Here is a 14,872-nt window from a genome sequence, read left to right as displayed (position 1 = left end):
TTAGAGTTGCTACTTAAAATTGGATGCATTTCTCTAGCTTTGCCTGACGCATTATGGCCTTCTCCTGTGTATATAGCTCATAGTTGATATGGAACATTGGAAGACATGGAATCTCTATCGTCCCAAGAATCAAATTGCAGTCAGCTGGACCAAGGAAAATCCGTATCGTGTGCATCTTATTGTCATGCCAAGTATTGAGAATCAGAAGCTTAATGAAGAAATTGTTGTAAATGCTCAGAAACTTGGCACTCTCTTTTTACTAGAACTAGAGGCTGGAGTAGACTGCAGTTTGTTACTAAACTGGAATCATGTGGAATTTTTGGGTGGATTTTTATTTAAAGTTGCTGGAGGCTGAGCGTCCTCAAATTATTCTGATATATTAAGTTATTTCTCTCTGCTATATATCTTCTTCAACTCTTCCATTCTCTTAGTGTCCAACGAGATCGATCTCCGTCCAAGAAATTCTTGGCGTCCAACGTTTTCTTCTCATTGTAAAACGACCTCCACCGTTCGTGACTCAACCCTCCGACGCCCTTTATCACTTTCCTCAAGTTGGACTAGTACTGTAACTTTTCAAAAGAATAGGTACTGATCAGGGAGAGAGGCAATTACACCCAATAACCCCCATTAACTGTCACATTAATGTTGTTTTTATACCTGGACTTGAAAAACTGTCCTCCAATCATTCCACTTCCTTATTACAAAACTAAATGGGGTGTTTGGGAGCCTATTTTTTGGCTTTTCATGTTCAGCTTTTTGATTTTTTGACTTTTTAGATTATTATCAGAATGTGTTATGAAGAATGAAGGAGTGTTTGGGAGATATGTGCAGAATGTATTTTAAAACAGCAGTAGTGTTTGGTAGATGAATGATGAAAATGAATTATGGATTGATTTTTACCATATTACCCTTGGTTGTTTTATGTATTAAAAGATGTATTTAATGTTTACTTTTATAGTTCCTCATGACTTCTATCTCTCATCCCAACCCACCGCCCTCCAGCCCAAACCCACCGCTTCCTTCTCCCCTGGCACGACTTCCTCTCTCTCATCCCTCCCCCTCTCCGAGTTCATCGCTCCGATCAACCACCACTGTCGCCACAACGGGCAACTCCTACGCCGACGCTCATCGCTCCGATCATCCATCACCGTCGCCACCACCGGCAACTCCGTACATATTTTTCCATCTCCCTTTCTCTTAGTTTCTCCGATCTATGTTGATCTCTGTGTGTGGAAAGGATAAGAGTAATTAATTATTAGCTTTGAGTGGGTATTTTGGTAATTGTACCTAAAATGAGAAAACCCAACAATGCAAAAAGGACCTTTGGAGCTACTTCTCACTTCTGGCCCAGAGTTGTAGAAATGGTGAATGAGTTTTCATTTAATGTATTCTGGAATGAACCACCCAAACACCCAAAATGCAAAAATGAAAAACTGAAAATGTGAAAAGGGGGGAACCAAACACCTATATAGCCACACACACCTACACAAACACTTTACATATACATTCACATCTTTTGGTGGGGCTCATACATTAGAAGCGTAGCATATGTGGACCTCAATATAAATATGAATGTATTTGTGTAAATATTTGTGATTATAGAATGATTGTTTTAATTACCTTTTCCTTTGTACAGTAAAGAGAATGATTTATAATGGGTTTTGGTAGATTATAGATTTTGAAACATAATTATGAACTTTGAATTATCAAAAGTTAATTTTCCCGAGTTTCTAAATTACGCACAATAATAGAAACAAAATTATGCATATGAGTAGTGTTTGCTTGTATAAGACCCTTATTATTATTTTTTGCATATATTCAAAAAATACCCTGATACCTATTTAATTCTAACTTAATTTGTCAGTCTTTATATATCAATATTTTCACTACTATCACCATCACTGCTCATCACCGCAGCCGCCACCGCAACTACCATTGCTCTACAATCGCTGTCGTTACCACCCCGATTCCACTCCCGCTATTAGTAGACCATCACTCCACGGTCGGTGCAATTACTACCACCACCATCACTGCTATAACTACCATCACTACTCCTATAGCTGCCACTGTCGGCAACACCATTGGTGCTAGGGATTTTTACTACCACCCTCCCAACCACCACTCTATTGCCGCCACCGCTACCATGCACACCCACTCCATGATTGCTACAATTACTACTACCACCACCACCACCATTCCAGCACTATCATTACCGCCACCACTCAAACCACTCCAGCTCCAACCAGAGCCGGCTTATAGCCAAGGCCGGGGAAACCTGTGCTTTTGGCCCCCGAAGAAAATTAAAAAAGAGGGCCCCCAAATTTTTAGGATCCCTATATATATAATATATATATATATATATATATGAGGAGGTCCTTATTTTAGTTAAAATAAAGACCTCTCCATTTCTCCCATTTTCCGTTCGAATTACGATAATCCGAGCCACTCAATGTGTTCAGAACATGATTTTAAGAGTACCCGCGAGAAATCAACAAAAAAAAATGACTGGGAAGGGCTTCATTTAAGCAGTTTTTATTTGAACCGTTTGATAAAAAAACAAACAAAAGCTGCTCGGATGAAGCCTTTCCGGTCATTTTTTTTTGCTGATTTCAGGCGATCGAGTACCCTTAAAATCACGTTCTGAACACATTGAGCGGCTTGGATCATCGAAATTCTATCGGAAAATGAAGGTCCTTATTTTATTAAGTTAAGGTGGTCCTTAGAAGAAAGAGACTATAGACTATATACATACACACACACACACACACACACACACACACACACACACACACACACACATATATATATATATATATATATATATATATGGTCCAAAAAATTTGTACTAGCCTCCTTTACACAAAATAAGCCCAATTGAAATTTAGAAGCCACAATTAAAATATGTTCAAATTGTGAAATTACTCATTAGAAACATTGAGGCATTAAAAAAAAGAAAAAAAATAAGGCGTATTCCATAGCAAATACATATTCTTTATTTGTTTCGAATTTGCTATTTTGATTTCTTGTAATACTACTCTATCCATCTCAATTTGTTTATCCAATTTGGAAAATACAACTTTTTAAGGGAACACAATTATTGCACCAATAAATGATCAACTTTCCAAAAGTTGCCCTCCAAACTTTTTGAAAAAAAGTACTTTAGTTCAAATGGTAAGGGACAAAAAGGAAATTTTGTAGCTTTTGATCCATTGGTCTTCTAAAATGGACAAACATTTTGGGACAAGTAAAAAGTAAAAAATTGAACAAACAAATTGGGACGGAAGAAGTAGAAAAATGCATAAAAGCCTCATTTTTGAAGCGCGCTTCCGGCACCCGAAAGTCTTGAGCCGGCCCTGGCTCCAACTACCACTATCTCTCTATCTATCCAACATGTTCCACCGCTACCTTCAAATTCCTTGTTCTTCTTCATGACAACGACTACACCATTGCTCGCTACTCTCGGCATTTGTACCGTTATCTACCACCCATGTCCCTCCTCCACCATCTTCGACTCTTCGTCGCCATCTTTTAAACACACCACCTCCGCTACAACCATCATTGCCCGCACTACCAACAGACACCATAATCACCATTACGTTTTAATTCAATTTTTGATATTTTTATCAAAGAGCTTTTCAACTTAAAATATTTAACATCCAATTTTTAGTACTTAATTTTTCAATTTTTAACTTCATTTTTAAGTAACTATTTTTTCAGCTTTTAGCTTCAGTTTTTAGTACTTATTTTTCAACAATGTTGGGGGCTCTATCAGATTTAGGTTTGACTTGAGGTTGATCTTCATAGTGCTGCAGCGGAGATTACAATGAATTAGGGCGGCAACTATAGGAATCTTTGTGGATTTTTTTTAGATTCAGATTTGAGTGTCTTTTATTTTGGGGTTGATAACTGGGACTAGAAGTGGGGGTTAGCATTTAAGGGGATTCTCTATGGTTGTGATTGTGTAAGCGCGCAGTGGCGAAGTTAGAATTTTGAAGTGGCGGAGTTAGGATTTTAATTCCGAGAATTAGTAGACATAAAATTTTATCGTAACGTATACCTATTATATCATAAATTTTTTATTTTTTTAATACATTACATTTGTATAATGAAATAATTATGGCCTAATGCAGTTAAAGTATATCAATTATTTTATTTTTTTCTTTAAGCTATTTCAACTGTCACGTGCTTATTTTTTATTTATGAAAGAAATTGATAAATGAAAATATAAAATAACAGATTTTTAATCCTATCAAACTAAAATTATTAATATTATAAGTAGCGCGCTATACACGAGTAAATATTAGTGATATTCAAAATCAGATATATACACAGTATAAAAAAATAAAATTCGAGAGCGGGGGAAGGTGTGTTAGGACTTGGTAGTGAGGTGTTTGTGGAGGTGGTCGGAATCGGGTCGGCAGCGGTGATGGTGGATCTACCCGGGTTCCGTGAGAGAAGGGCATTGTTGTGAGCTGTGATGCTGTTGCGGTGGAGTTATTTGGGCCGTGGAGGGGGAGGATGGATGGAGCACCATGTGGAGCTACGTTGGTCAGGTGCCAGAGCGCAGCATTGGAATGTACGTGTCTGGGGAACACGTGAATTTTGCAATTGTTGAATGCAGCAATTGTTGAGAATATGTGCGAAAGATTCTAGTCCTTTATTGATTGGATAAATAAAAAATGATTGGATCTTGGATACTCCTCAATGGATTGGGCCTACGCGCACGCAAAAGAATCTTAGGCGGATCAGACTCCCAAAAAGTGATATCAGGGCCAATGGCTGACAATCTATGCGCAAACTCTTTTGGAAGCATCGGTGGTCGTGAGCTTGCATGAAAACTCTAGGAGGAGTAGAAAAATCCATTGTAACTCTCAATGGAGCAGGAAACTCCTTGTGCGTGCTGCAGGTGGCCGGCAGCAAGGTGGCTCTGGTGGAGTATGGTGGCTTTCGATGGAGTGGGTGCAGTGAATAAGCCGGAGTTTGGACATTGTATTGGAGAATGGTAATAGATCAAGAATTATGGGGAGTCAAATGGATCAAATTGAGGGGGGAGCTAGGCCCAATGCATGGTCACAAATGAGAAGGAGGTTGTTGGGAACATGTATGAATCTCACATCAGATAAATAAAAATGGGTTGGACCTTAATATACAATTAGATGGCTCACCACTTACAAGACTTGGCATTTAAGTGGATATGAATCATTTACTATATATTGAGTCAAGGTGATGTAGTGTGAACTCCGTGGATACTTTCAACGTATAGAACCCACGCGCACACAGAAGAACCTCAGACGGATCAGACTCCCAAACGCAAGAACTCTTGATCTTGAAGTGACCTGCTACAAGATTGTTTGATTTTCAGGATGATCCTCTTAGAGGGTATGATAGCAAATGCTGGACGTGTTTTGTGTGGTAATGGGATTGAATCTCATGCTAACTTAGAGCAAGTTTACCGGTGAATATGTATACTACCTTATGAATAGTTTACAATTCTATTTTAACTTTTTTTTTTCCACAACTACACTAATACTATCTATTTTACCTAGCTAACACCAATTAAAAAATATTTTCTTTCACTCATTTTCTATTATCTTTATTGTTTAAAGAGAGGAAAAAGGAGGGAGGAGAGAGAAAAAGAAACAATAAAAAAAGAAAGGAGTATGAATAGTGCATAGGTAAAAATAGAGTACAACTGTTCATAAATAAATTTTAGCTACCCTCTTACCTATGCTGGTGCAGCTGTGTTTTTTAAGTTTTTCCTCTCCAAAGTAGCTAAAAGGCATTTCACCTATGTTGGTCTACTTGCTCTTATTCTTCACATGTTCCTTCTCTTCCCCAGTTTGCATTCATTTGCTAAGGAAGAATGCGATTCTGGATATACCCAAATATGGCCAAATTTTAAAAAGGGAGATTCATTAATCAATTAATGGCTGAAAATTTTATTTTGGGCCTCGATTGAATTTTTAGTGGACCATATTGGGTCAAATTGAATTTGGAAGGGCCGGATTGAATTTGGGAGGGCAAAATTAATTTTCAAAATTAATGTCCCGCATTAATATTTAGAGCATGATCCAATTAATTAAAACCCAAATTAGTTTTTTAGGTCATGGCCCATCTTTAGATTTATTTGGCCCAAAAAGAAAGAGGTCCAAATAAATACAGTAAGACTAAGAGTAATGAATAAAATTCCTAAGGACTGGGGCCCACCACCTAGGGATGCACGGTCAAGAAAGAGGGCCTTTAGTTGATTACCTCCTTTGGGAGGGCATTTAGGCCATTTCCAAAAAACTTTTTTACTCTCCGTTCTGGAACGTGAAATAAGTACTAATTTTTTAATAAGGTAGTTTCAAGCTAAAAAATGATAGGCTTATTGAAATCTAAAAATGTGCAATATGGATCTTATTTGAAAGATCTCATTGATATTTTTAATACGGTGCAAAAAAAAAATCAAAAAATTATTTTTTATTTTCATTATTTTTAAGTTTAAAAATGTGAAATAAGTACTTATTTTTTAAGAAGGTATTCTGGAACGGGACTCTTAGGCCTGTCATCTTTTTCATAAACGTGTGGAAAGAAGGAAGAAAAAGTGATTTGTGAGCTCCCATAAATCTTTTTTTTATAAGTTCTTCATATAAAATTCCTTAAAGCCATCAAATGGTCCACAAATGAGGACTCTAAGTCAACAAAAATGTTTGATAGTCCTGGTAAACATTTCGGCCATTAGCCTTGGTGGGTGTGTGAGGAGAAAAGGAAAAGAAGATTTCTTTTTTGGCAAGTTTCCGTGCAAAAAAGAAGGCCTTCAGCCCTGCAACCGTTATTCTTGAGTGAGGAGCAAGATATGGGACACTTGGCAGCCATGCTGGAAGCAACTCAAGTCTGGATCTCCTGCCTAAAAATACAAGAACTGAAGACTTAGAAAAGGGTTCAGAACCAACCAAACCTTGCGCTTATTCAAATCAATTCAATTATCTTTACTTTCTAGCAAAGTAGTCAATTTTTTACCATTCAATCCATTTCCATTTCAATTCCTTGTACTGATTAACTTCATGTTCCTTGTACTTAGCATGGAAAGGACTTAAAAAATTTCAACCGTAATGGAAAATGGAAGAAAATGGGACAAGATCTCGATAAAACTAATAAGCCAAACCATGAATCATTTTAAGGCCTTACCCTTTGATCGTACGCAATCGTTCTAGTAGAAGTCAGATTAAGACACGCAGGCCTTAACACGAATTCAGACTGCAGTCCAATCCTGACACGCTCGCAACAAGAAGAAAAAACACTCATGCCATCACGGTTTATCAGGGACCGTTCTGTTTTCTTTTTAAACCTTTCTTTTTGAAAAGAAGGTAATTTCGAATTCATATATTATAAAAATGAAAAATAAATTTTCAATTTTTTTTACATTGTTTAAACAAGATCTATATTGATTTAAAAATTATTTGCATAAAAACATAATTTTTGAGCTTGATTTACCTTCTTTTTCCTAAACTTCCTTTTACAGTAGAAATGGAACGGCACCTTAATTTTCACTTTCGGGGAAAATAGATTCAGAGACCTCGCTTATCTCGTCCTCAAGAAACTAACTGGGCTAGGACTCAGGGGAGGAAATTAAGTGCCCCTATATATATATATATATATTAAAATGCAGGACTTTCCTTCCCGATTGAATTTCGATGATCTGAGCCGCTCAAAGTGATCAGAACGTGATTTTAAGGGTCCCCGCGAGAAATCAGCAAAAAAAATGACCGGAAAGGGCTTCATCCGAGCAGTTTTCATTGAACGGTTCAAAAAAAACTGCTCGAATGAAGCCCTTCCCGGTCATTTTTTTTGCTGATGTCTCAAATGAGGGAGTCCTTATTTTAGTTAAAATGCAGACCTCCTCATTTCTCCTATTTTCCGATCGAATTTCGATGATCCGAGCCGCTCAATGTGTTCAGAACGTGATTTTAAGGGTACCCGCGAGAAATCGGCAAAAAAAATGACCGGAAAGGGCTTCATCCGAGCAGTTTTTGTTTAAACCATTCGATAAAAAACAAACAAAAACTGCTCGGATGAAGCCCTTCCCGATCATTTTTTTTGCTGATTTCTCATAGGTACCCTTAAAATCAGGTACCCTTAAAATCATGTTCTTAACACATTGAGCGGCTCGGATCATTGAAATTCAATCGGGAAAAGGATGTCCGCATTTTATTAAAATGAGGTGGTCCTTACAGGAGACGAACTGTATATATATATATATATATATATATATATATATATATATATATATATATATAGCGTCTGGTCTTTAAACTTTCCATCAGGACCGACTCTGAGATTTTGGAGGCCTAAGACAATCTTCGAAAGTGAGGCCCTTAATAATTGTAAACGAAAATCAAATAAAAAGTCGATCACATTGAATAATTTTTATTCGGATATAGTATTTGTTTACAATTAGAAATACCAAAGTAGTAGCATTTAAGGGGGGGAAAAATGCATCCATACATCTACTATACTAAATAATTTTGAAGGGCCCCAGAGATTTTTGGCGATCCCGCGACCTTTTACTGCTCTTTTTTGTTTTTTTCTTTTGTTTATTCCTACATTCCGTGTTCCATTTTTCTGGACCTTTGAGACTTAAGTATAAAATGTCTTCTTGGGTTTAAAATTGGCTCTAAAACAATACATATATACTAAGTCCTAAAAATAAGTAGAGGCCCTATTTTTTTTGGGGCTTAAGGCCCACGCCTCTTGGGCTTTAGCCCAGAACCGGCAGTGCTTTCCATAGCAGCTGTTCTGTACATTATCCAAATTACCATTAGTAAACCTTGTTAAAAAATTCTCATGCGGAAAGTCTTGCTCGTCTATAAGCCCTGCCCTCGTTAAAAATTTGACATTTTTAAGTACTCCGAGCCTATTTCAGATATTGATCAGCTGCTCTGAGAAGCTCCTGTACATTATCCAAATTAACATCCACTGATCCTGTATATATGTATATGTATAAGGTTTTCATTTAACGGTTATTTGTAACGTTCTCTCATATGGGGTGAGACATACATATACACGGAATTCACGGTCCGGGGGTCCATGATTGCAATATTTGATGGAGTTGTTACCAACCCTATTCTCTTGAACTTAAGTTAAACTTAATTTATATCTGAAAATTTTGTTCTTGTTTGAATTTAGTTTTTCGCCAAATTTTTTGTGGGTTATTGATTCATCTCAACGAGAGGAATCGGAAAAGTAAATTTTTATTTCTTTTACCCAAGTATTTTGAGAAATAACCATTTTTTAATGTGAATGTGTCATTTTTTTGCTAAAAAGTGGTTATTCTCAAAATACTTGGGTAAAAGTAAAAAAAAATTTCCTTTTCCGATTCCTTTCGTCGAGACGAATTAATAACCCATAAAAGTTTGGTACAAAACTAACAAATGCAAAAAAATTTAAATAAAAACAAAACTCTCATATTTAAGTTAAGTTCAAGAGAATGGGTATTTAAGAGAAACATTAATATTAGGACATTTACGCCTAGCCTAAGTCACATAATGTGTGTGTGCGGGCAGGAGATAGAGCGAGCGTGAGTGTGATAATAAGAGCGAGCGTGAGTGTGATAATAAGGATTGAAAGCACGAATGTAGAGCGAGGGTCCTATTAAAGGATTATGTGAGGACTAAGCACCCAGCCCTCTCTGACTAGCTAGGAGTTTGCATACGTGATTTGTCTTCTCATTCAGAGAAAAGAACAATTAGTAGAGAATGCTGGATGTCAATTGTACTTATCCCAAAACCAGATACAGAATTAAAGAACTTCACATTCACACATGTCTTCTCAACCAACAACATGTGTGTGTGAATGTGAAGTTCTTTAATTCTATATCTGGTTTTGGGATAAGTACTTGACATCCAACATTCTCTACTAATTGTTCTTTTCTCTGAACGAGAAGACAAATCACACATACAAACTCCTAGCTAGTTAGAGAGGGCTAGGTGCTTAGTCACATAATCCTTTAGTATGTAGGACCCTTCTCTACACTCGTGCTTTCAATCCTTGTTTTCACGAATTTCGGTAGTTTGAGAAATTTTTTAAAGACGTTATCACACTCAGGCTCACTCTATCTCTTGCCCGCGCACACACATTATGTGACTTAGGATGGGCGTAGATGTCCTAATATCAATTTTTCTCTTAAATACCCGTTCTCTTGAACTTAACTTAAATATGAGAGTTTTGTTCTTACTTGAATTTTTTTTGCATTTGTTAGTTTTGCGCTAAATTTTTGTGGGTTATTGATTCGTCTCAACGAGAGTAATTGGAAAAGTAATTTTTTTTATACTTTTACCCAAGTATTTTGAGAAATAACAACTTTTTAGCAAAACAAAATGACACATTCATGTTAAAAAATGGTTATTTCTCAAAATACTTGGGTAAAAGAAATAAAAATTTACTTTTCCGATTCCTCTCATCGAGATTAATCAATAACCCACAAAAAATTTAGCGAAAAACTAAATTCAAACAAGAACAAAATTTTCAGATATAAATTAAGTTTAACTTAAGTTCAAGAGAATAGGGTTGGTAACAACTCCATCAAACATCGCAATCATGGACCCCCGGACAGTGAATTCCATGTATATGTATGTCTCACCCCATAAGAGAGGACGTTACAAATAACCGTTAAATGAAAACCTTATGCAGATACATATATACAGGATCAGTGGATGTTAATTTGGATAATGTACAGGAGCTTCTCAGAGCAGCTGATCAATATCTGAAATAGGCTCGGAGTACTTAAAAATGTCAAATTTTTAACAAGGGCAGGGCTTATAGACGAGCAAGACTTTCCGCATGGAAATTTTTTAACAAGGTTTTCTTCTAGAATATTCCAGAATCATCTATCTGTTGTACTTTGTAGGTCGGCTATGCTACCCCATTGACAGGTGCAAACTGCAAAGGGGCCTACCCCAGAGAAAGAAACCAAACAGACAATGGCACCCCGAAACTTTTCAGTGCCGGGTGGACACGGGCCACATGGTGCCGAGCATACATCTCAGTCGTCCAAACGTGTTTTGGACGGCCCAGATCTGTTTGGGTTTGAGGGGGTATTTTGGTAATTTCACAATAAAAAATTATCCAAACAAATCTGGACCATCCAAACGCCGAGATGGTGCTCAGCACCACGTGGCCCGTGCCAAACCGGCACTGAAAATTTCTCGGCCTTAAGACCAAACAAAACCAGGAAAATGAAGCTAAGTCTCAATTTGAGAGAAGACCTACCTACACTGGGGGAGCTATGCCAATATGTGCAGACCATTTCAGTTCTCCTCAAATTTCTCCAAGAAATGAGATATGCTCTCACATTAGTTTCTATCCTTAAAATGATCACTTCAATCAACACCATTGCTTTTAGGCTGAAATTATAAAAATCCTCCCATTTGTTTCACCGGGGATATGGTATAGAACTATAGAAGTACAGAACAGCTGCTATGGAAAGTTTAAAGACCAGACGCTATATATATCGGCACTTTCCTCCCCTGAGTCCTAGCCCAGTTAGTTTCTTGAGGACGAGATAAGCGAGGTCTCTGAATCTGTTTTCCCCGAAAGTGAAAATGAATAAACCGCGAAGGCGTGAGTGTTTTTTCTTCTTGTTGCGAGCGTGTCAGGACTGGACTGCAGTCTAAATTCGTGTTAAGGCCTGCGTGCCTTAATCTGACTTCTACTAGAACGATTGCATACGATCCAAAGGGTAAGGCCGTAAAATGGTTCATTGTTTGCCTATTAGTTTTATCTTGTCTCATTATCTTTCCATTTTTCATTACGGTTGAAAAATTTTAAGTCATTTTCATGCTGAGTACAAGGAACACGAAGTTAATCATTACAAGGAATTGAAATGGAAACGGATTGAATGGTAAAAAATTGACTACTTTGCTAGAAAGTGAAGATCATTGAAATAAGCGAAGGGGTTGGTTGATGCTGGAACCTTTTCTAAGTCTTTCACTTCTTGTATTTTTAGGTAGGAGCTCCAGACTTGAGTTGCTTCCACGAATGGCTACCAAGTGTCTCATGTTTTGCTCCTCACTCAAGAATAACGGTTGCAGGGCTGAAGGCCTTCTTTTCCGCACGGGAACTTGCCAAAAAAGAAATCTTCTTTTCCTTTTCTCTTCCACACCCATCAAAGCTAATGGCCGAAATGTTTACTAGCACTGACAGACATTTTTGTTTACTTGGAGTCTTCATTTGTGGGTGGTAGTAGTAATTGTAGCAATCATGGAGTGGGTGGTAGCGGTGGCGGCAATAGAGTGGTGGTTGTGAGGGTGGTAGTAAAAACCCTAGCAACAATGGTGTTGCCAACAGTGGTAGCTATAGGAGTAGTGATGGTAGTTATAGCGGCGATGGCACCGGAGTGATAGTGGTGGTAGTAATTGCATTGACCATGAGTGATGATCTACTAATGGCGGGAGTGGAATCGTGGTGGTAATGGCAGCGATGGTAGAACAATGGTGGTGATAGTGGCAATGGTAGTTGCGGTGGCGGCTGCGATGATGAGCAATATTGATGGTGGTAGTAGTGATAACAGTGATGGAACGGTGGTAATAGTGATAACACTGATATATAAAGACTGACAAATTAAGTCAGAATTAAATAGGTATCAGGTTATTTATTTTATTACCATTTTTGAGTTTACAAATGGTGGTGGTATCAAATTAACTTTTGATAATTCAAAGTTCATAATTATGTTTCAAATCTATAATCTACTAAAACCCATTATAAATTATTCTCTTTATTGTACAAAATGAAAAGGTAAAACAATCATTCTACAACCACAAATATTTATTCAAACATATTCATATTCATATTAGGGCCCACACACACTACGCCTTCAGTGTATGAGCCCCACCAAAAAATGTAAATATATGTGTAAAGTATTTGTGTGAGTGTGTGTGGCTATATAATTGTTGAAAGCAAAAACCCAGATTTTCTTCCATTTTAAGCATTCAATGCCTCGGGCCCAAAATGAATTTTGCCGTGCCAAAATCAGGGGAGCCCGTGAATGTTATTTTTACTCCCCTGTAGCCTTCCAAAATTTGAACTCTCCCTCTTCTCTTCTCTCTCTCTCTCACTGAAAACTTGACTTGGCCTTGTGAGAAGTGAAAACAAATTTCAAACTGAAAATAACATGAGTTTGAATCTTCCCTCCCTGCCTCTAAAATCCTAATTTTGAACACTCTAAAACACCAAAAAGTTTTGGAGAGAGAGAGAGAAGCAAAATTAAACTTTGAATCATCCCTCCAAAACAAACCTCCCCCATTCACCCACCACTACATATAGCTCTCACTCCGCAATCCCCATCTCTGCATCTCACTAGAAAACTCCCTTCTCTTCATCTCACTAGCAAACTCCCTCTTCTCTCTCTCTCTCTCTCTCTCTCTCTCTCTCCAGAAATGGAGGTTGCCTCTTCTTCTTGTCAACACAACGACAAAGAGAAAATCCCACCGTTTGCTCAAAACTAGATCCATCCAGCTCCTCCAGTGATTCATACTTGTTCCGCAAAGAATGCCAAGAGAAGGTTGAGGAGGCCTCTAAGGGACATAACCCACCTTTTCAACTCCCAAATCCAATTAGATTCGGCTCGGGACACCGGTTTCCAGCTCTCTTCCCCTGTTCTAGCTCCTGCTTTGAATTTTCGAAAGCGAAAGGCAGTTGATGACATTGATTCGATACACCAAATCAATTCCAAGTCATTAAGGATGAATTTCTAATAGCTCCATTTTACAACTTTATTAAAAAATTTACAGCTATACTCAATCGTATAACGCTCTAGATTTGTTGAAAGCCTCTCTTTTTTTTTATATTGGACTTGAGAGAATCTTACCTGTGTTTTCCTTTCCGAAATTTACTCAAACTGATGTTTGAGTGTACGATCTGAATTCATTTTCGTTGAGTTTATGCAGTATATGAGGAATGTGAAAACTTAAGACCTTGTTTCATTAACGTTCAGTATTTAATTTTTATTTTACGAGACATATTATTTTCTCACAATACATCACTTTTAATTTTAAAAAATAAGTAATTTTCCTTGGCGGAACGAGGCCAATCTATGCATTTTGTGTTTACTTTAGTCCTTTGCGTTATTTATGATCACTTTTTGAGAAATTTAATAAAAACTTGCTTGGTTGAGGATTTGTTACACTTATTTTTCTCATATTATTTTTGAAAAATAACTACGCTTCATAGTAGTAAATAGTAGTAGGGTGAGGCCGAACCGATCAATTTAGGGAGAATAAGTAAAACCCTGACCAAGACAATGGAACGGCCAAATTGGTTCCAGGTCGTTCGGTCTAGTCGGGGAATTCAGATTTTCCGGTTGTTTTGGGTTGGCCCATAAAAATATTTGGGACCAAATACAAAAACAAGTGATGCTACAAGTACCGACAGGGTCGGTACCAATATCATTTCTGAAAACAAAAATAATGAACAAAAAATGGGTAGTATATCTTAAAATAAATGGGCTGGAGGCCCAAAACTTGGCCGAGAGAACCAAAAATACCATGTTGGGTCCAAACCGGGGTATATATGTTAGTACTATGTTTTTTAGGTCAGGTTCGGGTGAAATTTCAGTCAACAGGAATCGAACTAGAATTCAAAATTTTCTCCCTCAAAAATCGAAACCGACCAAATTCCGATTATTCCAATCGGTTTTTCTCAATTGGTTCGGGGTGGTCAATTAAATTTTTGCCCCTAGGAAATAGTATCCAAACAGCGCCGGCTTTAACTTATTTGGGGTTGGAAGCAAAACGTAAAACAAAAACAAAACAAAACAAAATACTTCACAAAACTATGCTATCCGGCCCTTTCTCCAATGCAGCTCCAAAGTGCACAAGATATTTTTAACAAGATG

This window comes from Rhododendron vialii, chromosome 5a (assembly GCF_030253575.1).
Source record: "Rhododendron vialii isolate Sample 1 chromosome 5a, ASM3025357v1".
In the NCBI taxonomy this organism is placed as follows: Eukaryota; Viridiplantae; Streptophyta; class Magnoliopsida; order Ericales; family Ericaceae; genus Rhododendron; species Rhododendron vialii.
Note: the sequence above shows the minus strand (reverse complement) of the source record.